We start from the raw sequence: 13,990 nt of genomic DNA on the forward strand, positions 1-13,990 counted from the left end.
TGTCTGTAATGGTAATTATAAACAGTAAATTTTATTGGGGATTTATTTCTATCATTTAATATTCTATTATAGGAGCTGTTATCAATAGGGTGTATGTAAAATTTGTTACTTTTCCCACCAAGATTATTTTTACCTGAGGCTGATCCTTCCTTTCTCATGGTGTTCTCAGATAGGGGAAAAAGAGGAGCAGCAATAGTTATTTTTCCACCTTCTATGCAGGGTGACGAAACCCCCAGGACATTAGTCCATGACATCCAAGGTTCAGCACAATTCAAAGAGCTCTATGCAATTGTTCTGGCCTTAAGTGAGATACAAGAGCCTTTCAACCTGTGCACTGATAGCCTCTATGCAGCCAATCTGCTCCCTAACCTCCCCTGGTCATACATTAAGCTTGATGATAATCCCATCACCCCTTTAATGATCCAGGCAAAAAACCTATTAAAGTTGAGGACTAAACTTATATTCCTGCAGCACCTCTGGGGGCACCAACGCCTCCCAGGTATTTTATCTCGAGGCAATACAATTGCTGACTCCTTAGCATCTTCTCTGCAAAGCTATTCTTTTCAAGAGGAGGCTACCTCCTTTCATGAACTCACTCATGTTAATTGGCGGGGCTTACACCACAGGTATCCCCAGGTCCCTATTAAGGAGCTAAAAAAAATCACCTGGATCTGTAAATCTTGTTCACCTTTTCTACAAGTACCTCCTTTGCAAGAAACTGGAGTCAATCCCCGTGGTTAACACCTAACCATCTGTGGCAAACAGATGTCACCCATTATGCTCCTTTTGGAAAGCTCAAATACGTCTTTGTAAACATTGATACTTTCTCACATGCCTGCTGGGCCACAGCCATGCCAGAGAAAAGACAAGACATGCTATCAATCATTTGCTACAATGTATTACAGTCCTCAGCCTACCCAAACAACTCAAAACTGACAATGGCCCTTGTTTCACCAGTAAATCATTCTCCACATTTGTAGAACACTGGGGCATCCAGCATAATACGGGCATACCCTACAATCCCACTGGTCAAGCAATTGTCAAATGACAAAACAGAACCCTGAAGACCCAGCTAATAAAACAAAAAAGGGGGAGTATCATCCCCCCATGATCAATTAAGCATGGCACTATGCGCTCTAAATATTTTAAATTTTTCCAAAAATGATCATCTCTCCCCTTTCCAGAAGCATTGGGCAACTGCAGTAAAATATCGCAACATCAAAGTCCAATGGGAAGACCCTCTCACAGGGGCCTGGAGAGGTCCTCACCCTCTCATAACTGTTGGAAGAGGATTTGGATGTGTATTTCCTATTGATGAGGACAAGCCCATTTGGGTCCCTGCAAAGAACATTAAATATCACCCCCCTCCAAATGATGCCCTCTCCTCACAAAATGATAATACTGACCCAAGGAGCTCTGCCTCTTGAGGTATGGTATTCTCTTGTCTTTAACAGGTATGAAAAGACCTTGGTGGACTCTTTGCCTCATCACCACCGGATTGCTCATCATCTCCCTGTTGGTGTTCATTAGTGTCATCATCATCCAAGCTTTCTTGGAGCACCTGGAGCTATACCATAAGTATCAAAACCATACTAAACCCTAAATCCCTCTGCTTACCATGGGATCTTTAGTAGCCCTTTGCTTCCTAACTGTAAGTACTATACTAGTTCAAGGAAACCCCCACATCCCATGGAACCAAACCTGGATGGTCATCAACGCGGAAACCGGTAAAATAGCCAATGTCACCTCCTCAAATTTAGCCCCTCTAGGAACTTGGTTACCTGACCTCCTTGTGGACTTGTGTGACCTTATAAAAAATACAAGGGACCCCTCAGATCAGGAACCTTTCCCACAGTATGGGTGTTTAACTCCCGGGGGTCACAGTAATACCAGAAGCCTAGGGTTCTATGTCTGCCCAGCTCACTCGAGAGACAGAAAGCAAATTGCCAAGTGTGGAGGCCCTGAAAGTGCCTACTGTAAAGCATGGGGTTGTGAATCTACTGGGTGGATCCCTTGGACCCCTCCCATCACTGAAGACCTAATCTCGGTGGAAAGGGGTGGAAACATACAAGAAGTGGGACGAGGTTACTGCCAACAGAACGGTAAAAGGGTGAACTGTGGGCCATGTTATAACAAAGACCAATAAGGATATTCTGCCTTCCCATTAGCTACCCCAGGGGGATGCTGCAACCCAATAGTCATAAAGTTCACCCCCATGGGAAAAAAAGGCAAACTGGGAAGCTGGAAAAACCTGGGGACTAAGGCTTTACTGCAGTGGGTATAATCCTGGACTAATCTTCACAATTAAGTTAGTCCAGAAGCCCCTGAGTAAAACAGCATTGGGCCCCAACCAGGTACTTAACCCAAGGAGACAATCTGAATAGCAAGCTAGTACCCCAAAACCAAACCTAACACATTTCTCAACCACATCTCCTAGCACCAATACCTTGCTACTGAAGCCTACCACTCTCCCAACGGGGACCCCTGAGGACCCCCTAGTAGCTCTTCTAGAGCAATCCTACTTAGTCCTAAACAGCTCTAATCCCAATATAACTAAATCCTGTTGGCTGTTATGATACAGCCCCACCATATTATGAAGGCATAGCAACTCTAGGAAGCTATACCTCTTCCCACAACTCTAACAAATGTCACTGGCAATCAAAAGGTTCCCTAACCTTACAACAAGTCACTGGACAAGGGCTCTGTATAGGCTATATCCCTGCAATCTCATCAATCTTTATGCAAGCAAACTGTGACACTAAGCAACTCAAGTCAGTATCTAATCCCCCAGCAGGACACTTGGTGGGCCTGTTCTACAGGACTCACACCATGTGCCCATACAGAAGTGACCAATAACTCCCATGGCTTTTGTGTGCTTGTTAGGTTAGTTCCCAGGCTATTATATCATTCAGATGAAGACTTCTATCTACAACTAAGAGGAAGCCCCCCTAGGACTAAGAAGGAACCTCTTATGGCCATAACCCTAAGCGTGATTCTGGGTCTGGGACTCATAGGAGCCAGAACAGGAACAGCTTCCTTGATAACTCAGAACCAACATTACTCTGATTTAAGAGCAACTATTGATCTAGATATGGAGAAGCTAGAAAACTCCATTTCCCACCTTCAAGAATCCCTTACTTCCCTAGCTGAAGTAGTAATGCAAAACGGGGGGGGGGTTAGATTTAATTTTCCTACAGCAAGGAGGATTATGTGTAGCCCTAGGTGAAGAATGTTGCTTTTATGTTGACCATTCAGGCGAAGTTAAAGAATCTATGACTAAAGTTAGAGAAGGACTAGCCAAATGGAAGAAGGAGCGAGAAGCACAGCAAGGCTGATTTGAATCATGGTTTAATTCCTCCCCTTGGTTAACCACCTTGATTTCTACCTTACTGGGGCCACTTATCATTTTATTCTTGCTCTTAACCTTTGGCCCCTGCATTCTAAATATGCTAATAGCTTTTATCAAGGACCGTGTCAGCACAGTCCAACTAATGATGTTGAGGCAACAATACGTGAGAGTACCAGCCTCAGAGGATGGATATGCGCAATACCCAAATGAGCATGATTCCTCTTTATGAACAACATGTTAACAAGGTAGCTACTAAAGCGGGAGCCAAAATTGCTGGACTAGGCACCTCTCTTACCTTATATAATAGACCTTCACAACAATTAATAAATGATATGCAATAAGCAGCTGGTGCAATCTTAGATATCTCCAGGCACAATTAGATTCCCTTGCAGCAGTAGTCCTACAACTTGGGAGAGGGTTTAATTTACTAACTGCCAGGGAAGGAGGGCTTTACTTGTTTCTTCAGGAGGAATGCTGCTGTTATGCCGATCGGTCCAGAATTGTCCATGACAAGATCAAGCAACTGCAAGAAAATCTGAAAAAATGGTGTACCGAGCTTCAATCTAGCTTCTTCTGGACGAACTTACATGGCTGGCTCCCTTACTTACTTCCCTGGCTTGGTCCTCTTTTCCTTCTCCTTATAGCACCTACCTTTGGCCCCTACATTTCAATAAGGTCATACAGTTCGTACAGAAACGTTTGAAGGCAGTACAATTAATAAATGTCCAAGTACAATACCAACGACTAACCACTGGTTATGAGGAGGCATATAATGATAATGCAAGGTTAACCCCTGGGACTCCTTGAGCCAATGACGGGTAAGATCCCAGGCGCACTGGGACAACCTAAGACAGGCTCTTGATGTGGTTCCCCTCCCCCCTGAGCTGTTGAGGCGCTCTGGAGTATTCAGAGATGGGTAAGATCTCTAAAGAGGAGACAACCTAAGACAGAAGCTCCACCTTCCAACTGACTCCAGGGGAGAGCTAATAAAACAAAAAGGGGAAATTGTAGGGGATGCACCCTAATGGCGGCTGCACCCCCGTGACAACCTCTTCCTCATAGGTGACACTGCCTGATCCACCAACAGTTTACCTGGACTTCTTTGTACTGCCACTCTCCCCGGGAAACTGAAAAATGTGTTCTTATCCAGCAACTCCCTGATTGGCCTGCTCATCTCCACCCGCTACTGTCTGGGATTGGTTAGCAGCAATTCCGTGAATGTGATCAGCTCCTGCTTGCCATTTAGTCCTATGGGACTCTCTCCCTCATGATTTCCCCGTGTCTTGCTGACCTTTAAGCTGATTGGTTCCCACCTAGCCCCCACTCTACATAAAAACTGTGTGACTCCCTCAATAAACGAGTTCCTGCTGTGCTTCGTGCACTGACAGACCTCCTGTCTCTGGTGGGTTTCCATTGCCACCGACACTCATCATCCTGCTTGACCCGTATTCTCCTCAGGCGGGCCCTGAGGAGATACATCGGACCTTGTTGCTCGACAGGGAGCAATACTAGGAGTACTGTCAGCTACCCAATCCAGTCACTTCACAGAAGAGGAATGAGAAGAAAGGAAAATATCCTAATGGTATTTTTATTATTATCATTAAAATTGAGATTATTTTGAAAGTACTTATTAGAATTTTTTAGAAGTAATTAAAAACTGCCATTTACAAAGTACAAGAATAAGCAACTTGTAAATTTAGAATTTTCCTTCACTAGAGAACTTCTAAAAATTTTGACTCAAGTGGGCTTAAAAGTTAGATATATAGTGAGACAGATAAACCTATGATAGATGATAGACATTTTTTCTTAAAAGTAGATAAAATGTATGTGCTGCTTAAATACTTGTAAACATTGTAAACCACAATCCTTTTATATTTAAAGCATATTACTGAGGGACCAGGATAGGGCAGCCAGAGACTTCCCCAAGTAGCCTGGACCCCTGCGGTGGGAGGTGCCTTTCAAGGCTAGCTTCTCAGACCAGACCGCCCAGTGAGAGACTTTCTACATAGAACCAGCCACAAGCCCCCGAACCAATGGAGAGCTTTGATCCACAAGCAGCCTCTGGGATCAGGGCAGGGCAGCCAGAGACCTCTTCAGGCAGCTCTGCCCACTCCGGCCACAGGCTCTCTTCACAGGGCGATCCAAGATGGCGGCCTAGAGGGTGACTGCACCCCCAGTCGCTCCAGAACCCAGGAGTTAAGAAGGGGAGACATTGAGAGACTCGGACTGAAATAGAGCCACAGGTGAGTCTGCCCACTGGGTAAAGCTCGGACCGGGTGGCAGGCCCAGATAGAGGTGGCTTATCGGAGCCGGGCAGGGCAGCTAGAGTCTTCCCAAGGTAGCCTTCCACACTCCGGCAGTGGGCTCCTCCCACATGGCCAGCTGCACGGTGCAGGCCCACAGTGAGAGCCTTTCTGCACAGAACCAGCTCCAAACCATGGAACCAGTAGGGGGCTAGGGGCAGTTTTCTTCGGATGCACTGCATTATCAGATTCCTCCAAGACATCAGGCTACTGAAGGCTGGGAGTTGATACACTGGAAATCTACCGGGACACTATAAGCCAATAGCGGAAAACTGCAATATCTCAGGGTCCCACTGACAGCTGACCAATATGAGAAAACAAGGGAAGAAAATGTCCCAAACAAACCTAGATACTACATCAATAAAACCCAATGACAGCACATCAGAAGATATGTCAGAAAGGGAGTTCAGAATGTACGTAATTAAAACGATCAGGGAAGCTAATGAGGAGATGAAAGAGCAAATGCAGGCATTGAAGGAGGAGATGAAAGAGCAAATGCAGGCATTAAATGATCGCACCAATCAACAGTTAAAAGACCGAATACAGGAAGGAAGAGATCATTTCAATAAAGAGTTAGAGATACTGAAAAAAAAAAACAAACTGACATACTTGAAATGAAGGAAACAATAAACCAAGTTAAAAACTCCATAGAAAGCATAACCAATAGGATAGAACACCTGGAAGACAGAACCTCAGACATTGAAGACAAATTATTTAATCTTGAAAACAAAGTTGGCCAAACAGAAAAGATGGTAAGAAATCATGAACAGAATCTACAAGAATTATGGGATATCATGAAAAGGCCAAATTTAAGAATTATTGGGATTGAGGAAGGCTTAGAGAAACAAACCAAAGGAATGAACAATCTATTCAATGAAATAATATCAGAAAATTTCCCAAATCTGAAGAATGAAATGGAAAACCAAGTACAAGAGGCTTATAGAACTCCAAACATACAAAATTACAACAGACCCACACCAAGGCACATTATTATGAAAATACCTAACATACAAAATAAAGACAGAATTTTAAAGGCCGCGAGAGAAAAGAATCAAATTACATTCAGAGGGAAACCAATAAGAATATCAGCAGATTTTTCAATCCAGACCCTAAAAGCTAGAAGGGCCTGGAAAAACATATACCAAGCCCTGAAAGAAAACAGATGCCAACCAAGAATCTTATACCCAGCAAAACTTACCTTCAAATTTGACAATGAAATAAGATCCTTCCATGATAAACAAAAGCTAAAGGAATTTACAAAAAGAAAGCCAGCATTACAGAACATTCTCAGCAAAATATTCTATGAGGAAGAGATGAAAAACAACGATGCAAATGAGCAACAGGAGGCACTAGCCTAAAGGAATAGCCAAATAAAGGAGAAACCAAATCATGTCAAAAACAAATATGAGTCAATTGACTGGGAATGCAAATCATATCACAATAATAACCCTGAATGTTAATGGCCTGAATTCATCAATCAAAAGACACAGACTGGCAGATTGGATTAAAAAGAAAAATCCAACAATATGCTGCCTGCAAGAGACTCATCTCATAGAAAGAGACACCCATAGACTAAAGGTGAAAGGATGGGGAAAAACATACCATGCACAGGGACACAGCAAAAAAGCTGGAGTATTCATCCTCATTTCAGATAATGTGGACTTCAAGCCAAAACTAGTCAGAAGGGATAAAGAAGGACATTACATGCTGCTTAAGGGAAGCATAAATCAGCAAGACATAACAATCATAAATATCTATGCCGCGAACATTGGCTCATCCACGTCAAACAAATCCTTCTCAATTCCAGAAATCAAATAGACCACAACACAATAATACTAGGCGATTTTAACACACCTCTCTCACTACTGGATAGATCGTCCAAACAAAAATTGAATAAAGAAACTATAGATCTCAACAACACAATCAACAATTTAGACTTAACGGACATATATAGAATATACCATCCAACAAAGAACGAATACACTTTCTTCTCAGCAGCACATGGATCCTTCTCTAAAATAGACCATATTTTATGCCACAAAGCTACTGTTAGCAAATACAAGAAGATAGAGATACTACCTTGTACTCTATCAGATCATAATGGATTGAAATTAGAAATAAATGACAGAATAAAAAACAGAAACTTCTCCAATACCTGGAGATTAAATAATACACTATTATATGATGAATGGATAACAGAAGACATCAGGAGGGAAATAAAAAAATTCTTAGAAGTAAACGAGAACAAAGACACATCATATCAAAATCTCTGGGACACTATGAAAGCAGTACTTAGAGGAAGATTTATTTCATGGGGCGCATTCAACAAAAGAAGTAGAAATCAACAAATAAACAACTTAACACTACAGCTCAAAGCGCTAGAAAAAGAAGAGCAGACCAATACCAAAAGTAGTAGAAGACAGGAAATAGTTAAAATCAGAGCCGAAATCAATGAAATTGAAACAAAAGAAACAATTGGAAAAATTAACAAAATAAATAGTTGGTTCTTTGAAAAAATAAATAAAATTCATAAACCCTTAGCCACACTAACAAAGAGAAAGAGGGAGAAAACTCAAATTACTAAAATTCGGAATGAACAAGGAAACATCACAACAGACACGAGTGAAATACAAAACATAATTAGAAGCTATTTCGAAAATCTATACTCCAACAAAACAGAAAACCTCGAAGACATCGACAAATTTCTAGAGACATATGAATTACCTAAACTGAACGTGGAGGACATACACAACTTAAATAAACCAATTTCAAGCAATGAAATAGAAGAGGTCATCAAAAGCCTACCAACAAAGAAAAGTCCAGGACCAGATGGGTTCTCAGCCGAGTTCTACAAAACCTTTAAAGAAGAGCTCATTCCAATACTCCTCAAACTATTCCATGAAATAGAAGAGGAGGGAACCCTCCCAAACTCGTTCTATGAAGCCAATATCACCCTGATACCTAAACCAGACAGAGACACATCGAGGAAAGAAAATTTCAGACCAATATCCTTAATGAACATCGACGCAAAAATTCTCAGCACAATTTTAGCAAATCGCATACAAATATATATTAAAAAGATAGTGCACCACGATCAAGTGGGTTTTATCCCAGGGATGCAAGGTTGGTTCAACATTCGGAAATCAATAAATGTCATTCACCATATCAACAGACTTAAACTTAAGAATCACATGATTATTTCAATAGATGCAGAAAAAGCATTCGATAAAATACAGCATTCCTTCATGCTCAAAACCCTAGAAAAAATTGGGGTAGTGGGAACATTCCTTAACATTATAAAGGCCATCTACGCTAAGCCCATGGCTAATATCATTATAAATGGTGAAAAACTGAAAGTGTTCCCCCTAAAAACTGGAACAAGGCAGGGATGCCCTCTTTCACCACTTCTATTCCACATTGTCCTTGAGACTCTAGCCAGAGCAATCAGACAAACCAAAGAAATTAAAGTGATATGAATAGGAAAAGAAGAACTCAAACTATCCCTGTTCGCTGATGACATGATTATATATTTAGAGGAACCTGGAAATTCCACCAGAAAACTTTTAGAACTCATAAGTGAATTCAGTAAAGTAGCAGGTTACAAGATCAATGCTCATAAATCCAATGCATTTTTATACATAAGTGATGAATCTTCAGAAAGAGAAATTAGGAAAAGTACCCCATTCACAATAGCATCGAAAAAAATAAAATACTTGGGAATCAATCTCACAAAAGAGGTGAAAGACCTCTACAATGAGAACTACAGAACACTAAAGAAAGAAATTCAAGAAAACCTTAGAAGATGGAAAGATCTCCCATGTTCCTGGATAGGCAGAATTAATATTGTCAAAATGGCTATACTACCTAAAGTGCTATACAGATTCAATGCAATTCCAATTAAAATCCCAATGATGTACCTTGCAGAAATAGAGCAAGCAATTATGAAATTCATCTGGAAGAATAAAAAACCTAGAATAGCTAAAGCAATCCTCAGTAGCAAGAGCAAAGCAGGGGGTATTGCAATACCAGATCTTCAACTCTACTACAAAGCAATAGTAACAAAAACGGCATGGTATTGGTACCAAAATAGACAGGTAGATCAATGGTACAGAATAGAGGACATGGACACAAACCCACATAAATACAATTTTCTCATACTAGACAAAGGTTCCAAAAATATGCAATGGAGAAAAGATAGCCTCTTCAACAAATGGTGCTGGGAAAACTGGAAAACCATATGCAATAGAATGAAAATAAATCCCTCTCACCCTACACAAAAATCAACTCAAAATGGATCAAGGACCTCGGAATCAGACCAGAGACCCTGCATCTTATAGAAGAAAAAGTAGGTCCAAATCTTCAACTTGTTGGCTTAGGATCAGACTTCCTTAACAGGACTCCCATAGCACAAGAAATAAAAGCAAGAATCAACAACTGGGATAGATTCAAACTAAAAAGCTTTCTCTCAGCAAAGGAAACTATCAGAAATGTGAAGAGAGATCCTACAGAGTGGGAGAATATCTTTGCCAACCATACCTCAGATAGAGCGCTAATTTCCAGAATCTATAAAGAACTCAAAAAACTCTAGACGAAGAATACAAATAATCCAATCAACAAATGGGCTAAGGAAATGAACAGACACTTCACAGAAGAAGATGTACAAGTAATCAACAGATATATGAAAAAATGTTCAACATCCCTAGTAATAAGGGAAATGCAAATCAAAACTACCCTAAGATTTCATCTCACCCCAATTAGAATGGCGATTATCAAGAATACAAGCAACAATAGGTGTTGGCGAGGATGTGGTGAAAAAGGAACACTCATACATTGCTGGTGGGGTTGCAAATTAGTGCAGCCACTCTGGAAAGCAGTGTGGAGATTCCTCAGAAAGCTTGGAATGAAAACACCATTTGACCCAGCTATTCCACTCCTTGGCCTATACCCAAAGGACTTAAAATCAGCATACTACAGAGATACAGCCACATCAATGTTCATTGCTGCTCAATTCACAGTAGCCAGATTGTGGAACCAACCTAGATGCCCTTCAGATGATGAATGGATAAAGAAACTGTGGCATATATATACAATGGAATATTACTCCACAATGAAGAATGATAAAATTATGGCATTTGTAGGCAAATGGATGAAATTGGAGAATATCATGCTAAGTGAGATAAGCCAATCTCAAAAAACTAAAGGATGAATGATCTCGCTAATAAGCGGATGAGGACATATAATGGGGGGTGGGAGGGGTTAGCATTAGATTTATGGTTTAGGGTTAGGGATAAGGAGAGAGGTAAGAATGAAGGAAAGAAGGACTGTATAGAGGGAAAAGAGGGGTGGGAGAGGTGGGGGGGAAGAAAAAAAATAAACATCATTGCCCTATGTAAACGTATGATTACACAAATGGTATGCCTTGACTCTATGTACAAATAGAGAAACAACATGTATCCCATTTGTATACAATAAAAAAAAAGGATGTAGAATGAAATGGAAAAAAAAAATAAAGCATATTACTATAGATTCTGGCAAGAATTGGTGTAATTGCTGATACCTAATGTGATTTGAAAGTGAAATTGATAATACAACCAATGACTGATACTCTCTATAAAATTGTTTCCTGGGTTTATGGTAAGATTAAGGCCTAGAGTAAAAGATCCCGTTTTCTTGAAATTGCCATCACTTTAAGGATAATAATAATATTTTTTTTAAATCCATGTTATTCATGTGAAGTGAATGCTTCAAATCGTGAGCAGTTATTGGTATTTTCAGGAAAGCCTGGTGTGGAGGTGACCGTCATACAGCAGGCAGGAGAGGCGTGTGCCAGGCGGGGAGCGGGCTGCGGGGACAGCGGTGCAGGATGGGTTCCTGTGCCCTGGGTGAGGGCGCCTGGCTCTGCAGCAGCGGGTGTGCGGCGCAGTGTCCTTGGCAGCTGCTGGTTACCGGTACCGATCGGCTTGGCAGTGCGCGCTGCTGGCGGACTGAAACCACTCCACACTTAGACCGATGGTTTTAGGAAGTGAGTGCACTAATTAAGGTAGGAACGATGGAGTTCAGAGAGGCTGGGAAGGTGGGAAGCGGAGTCTGAGACAAAGTGGCTACAATGTTGCAAGTGAACCCAGCCTGGGCGTCAACCGGTCAGTACGCCCCTGGGATAGGAGGAAGGACAGGCGAAGGATGAGGTCGCGCCCTGGAGCGCGCCTTTGATCCGCCTGCGTGAGGTCCAGGCAGCAAGCTGGACCACGCATTTCCTGTCTGATTGGCAAAGGCCACAGTCAGTGCGCTTGCTCCTTTTGAGCAGAATCCCAGAGGTGACGGTACCGTGTTGTCAGGGAAGGCAGGGATGAGAGTTCTCGTAGGGCGCTAAGTACAGGTGTGTGTGTCGCTAGACCACTAGTCGAGGAGGCTGGTTGCGTGGAACAACGCAAATGTGGTCCAAACAGCATCAAAAGAAATAGAAGAAAGCAAGATCTTGAAATGCATATATTTTTAATACTACAGAAGTTTATCTGGGGAAAAGGGGAACATTTCCCATAAATTCTGAACCCTCTAACACCTAGAACAAATTTCTCTTTTATTAGCTTTCTTTTTCTCTTAATTCATTTTTTTTTTTTTTATTTTTGGATAGTTAGAAAGCCATCCTTATTTCAGAATTGTTGCCTCGAAATATTGGAGGGATAAGACAGGCTATCTTTTTAAATAAGCCTAACTGTATGCATCTGTATCTGTCTGCCCATCCTTAAGTCTAAATCACTAACAGGGGATCAAAGAAAAGTCATTCAACATCTCTCAACTGGACTTTATCATCTACATAATGATAGTGTTTCTGTCAACTTCAAGGACTACAGGTTGGGATTGAATGTGACCTGAAACTGGCACAAGTTCTTGGCACCCGTGAGCTTCCCGCTGCTGGGACTGTCCGTGAAGTTCCCATCTCTGTCTTCCCTTCTGTGTGCAGACCTTGTCCAGGGCCAGTGTTTGGTTTTCTGACTAAGAAGCCGTTTCCAAGGTTTTTCTTTTCTCTGCTCTTTCCTTGAATTTATAGTATCATTAATGTTAATGCCCAAACCATAAACTTGGAGGGGAATCAAGACAGGTGAAAATCTTTTGTGCATGGTCTATAAATAGATTATTTGTTATTTCAGTGGAGAAATAAAAAATAAAAGAGAAAATAGCATATTTGGATTTTTTATTACAAAAGCAAAACTATTCTTTTCAATATTGGACTTTGAAACAGATATCGATGGTGGAAGCTCTTTTCTGTCAGATGCAATATTTCTTTAAATAAAGTTATCATCCCACAGGAACAGGAAAACATAACTGGAAGGATGCTTCATTTGCAGTCATGAGCCGTGACATCAAACAGCAGATTTGATGTGTCCCTCCTCATTGCTCCTCTGTGATGCTTTTCCTTTTCATCAAAGTCAGCATACATAGCTGTCAGGCCCTATGTAAAATGCCAATGGTGGGTGAAAGGGCAGTGCTGCTTCACTGGTGATCCCAGCTACTGCCTTTCGACCTGTGTTCATCTGAACTGTTGACATAACTTCAGACCCTGTGTCCACCTACTGCGATGGCCTCATGATGGATCCAAATGCTGGTGTGTGATGTAGATCCCTCTCCCAGGGTTTCTCCTGAGCCACGTCAGGTCACACAGTTCTCAGGAGTAGACAGTGTGTGCATGTCCAGGGACTGCTGTAGGTTTCTTCCCCGCCACCTGAAGACTCACACAAGCAGTGCTCTGAGAGCTTTCTAGCTGTGTACCCTGACATAGTTGTATATACTTCAGTGTGTTGCCAACTTAATGCATGAACAGACCATCCACATCCCACAGGGTAAAACCACCATCCCATGACCATCCCCTCAACACCACAGTGAATGCTTTGCTTTCCCCAAATTTCACTAATATTTTAAACACTATGCTTTTCATCTCATGCTTGATTCTTAAACCTAAAATGCCAGACCATCCATTGTGACTCAAACCATTGAGGGGGACCTGGACCCCTGCACTTGCCTCACGTCTCTTGCCTCCCCAAACACCTGCACCCTCTTTCTATCTGGGTAGCAGTTAAAACCATCATTCCATATTTTAGAGTTTAGTGATAGTAGATAAAATATAATATTATTATTAAACCTGTATTTAGTTGTTGTTATTGCATTTCTTCTCACTATTGTGATGTTTCCTTAAAAATCTAGGAACTTATTCTGTTGCTGATACTGATAATTTATGAGGATTATATTCAAGATGACATTCAGAATTCCTAATAAAATACCTTTCAATAAATTATTTCTCACTTATTTTTCAGCATTACATGCTGTTAAAATACGATAACTT

The 13,990-nt window shown here is 41.4% G+C and overlaps 1 pseudogene; it reads left to right on the forward strand.

Moving 5' to 3' along the window:
- Window positions 1–213: 213 nt before the first annotated feature.
- Window positions 214–13,990, forward strand: part of LOC124973482 (olfactory receptor 2L5-like) — a 30,058-nt pseudogene continuing 16,281 nt past the window's right edge.

The sequence above is a fragment of the Sciurus carolinensis genome (genome assembly GCF_902686445.1).
Source record: "Sciurus carolinensis chromosome 19 unlocalized genomic scaffold, mSciCar1.2 SUPER_34, whole genome shotgun sequence".
Lineage (NCBI taxonomy): Eukaryota > Metazoa > Chordata > Mammalia > Rodentia > Sciuridae > Sciurus > Sciurus carolinensis.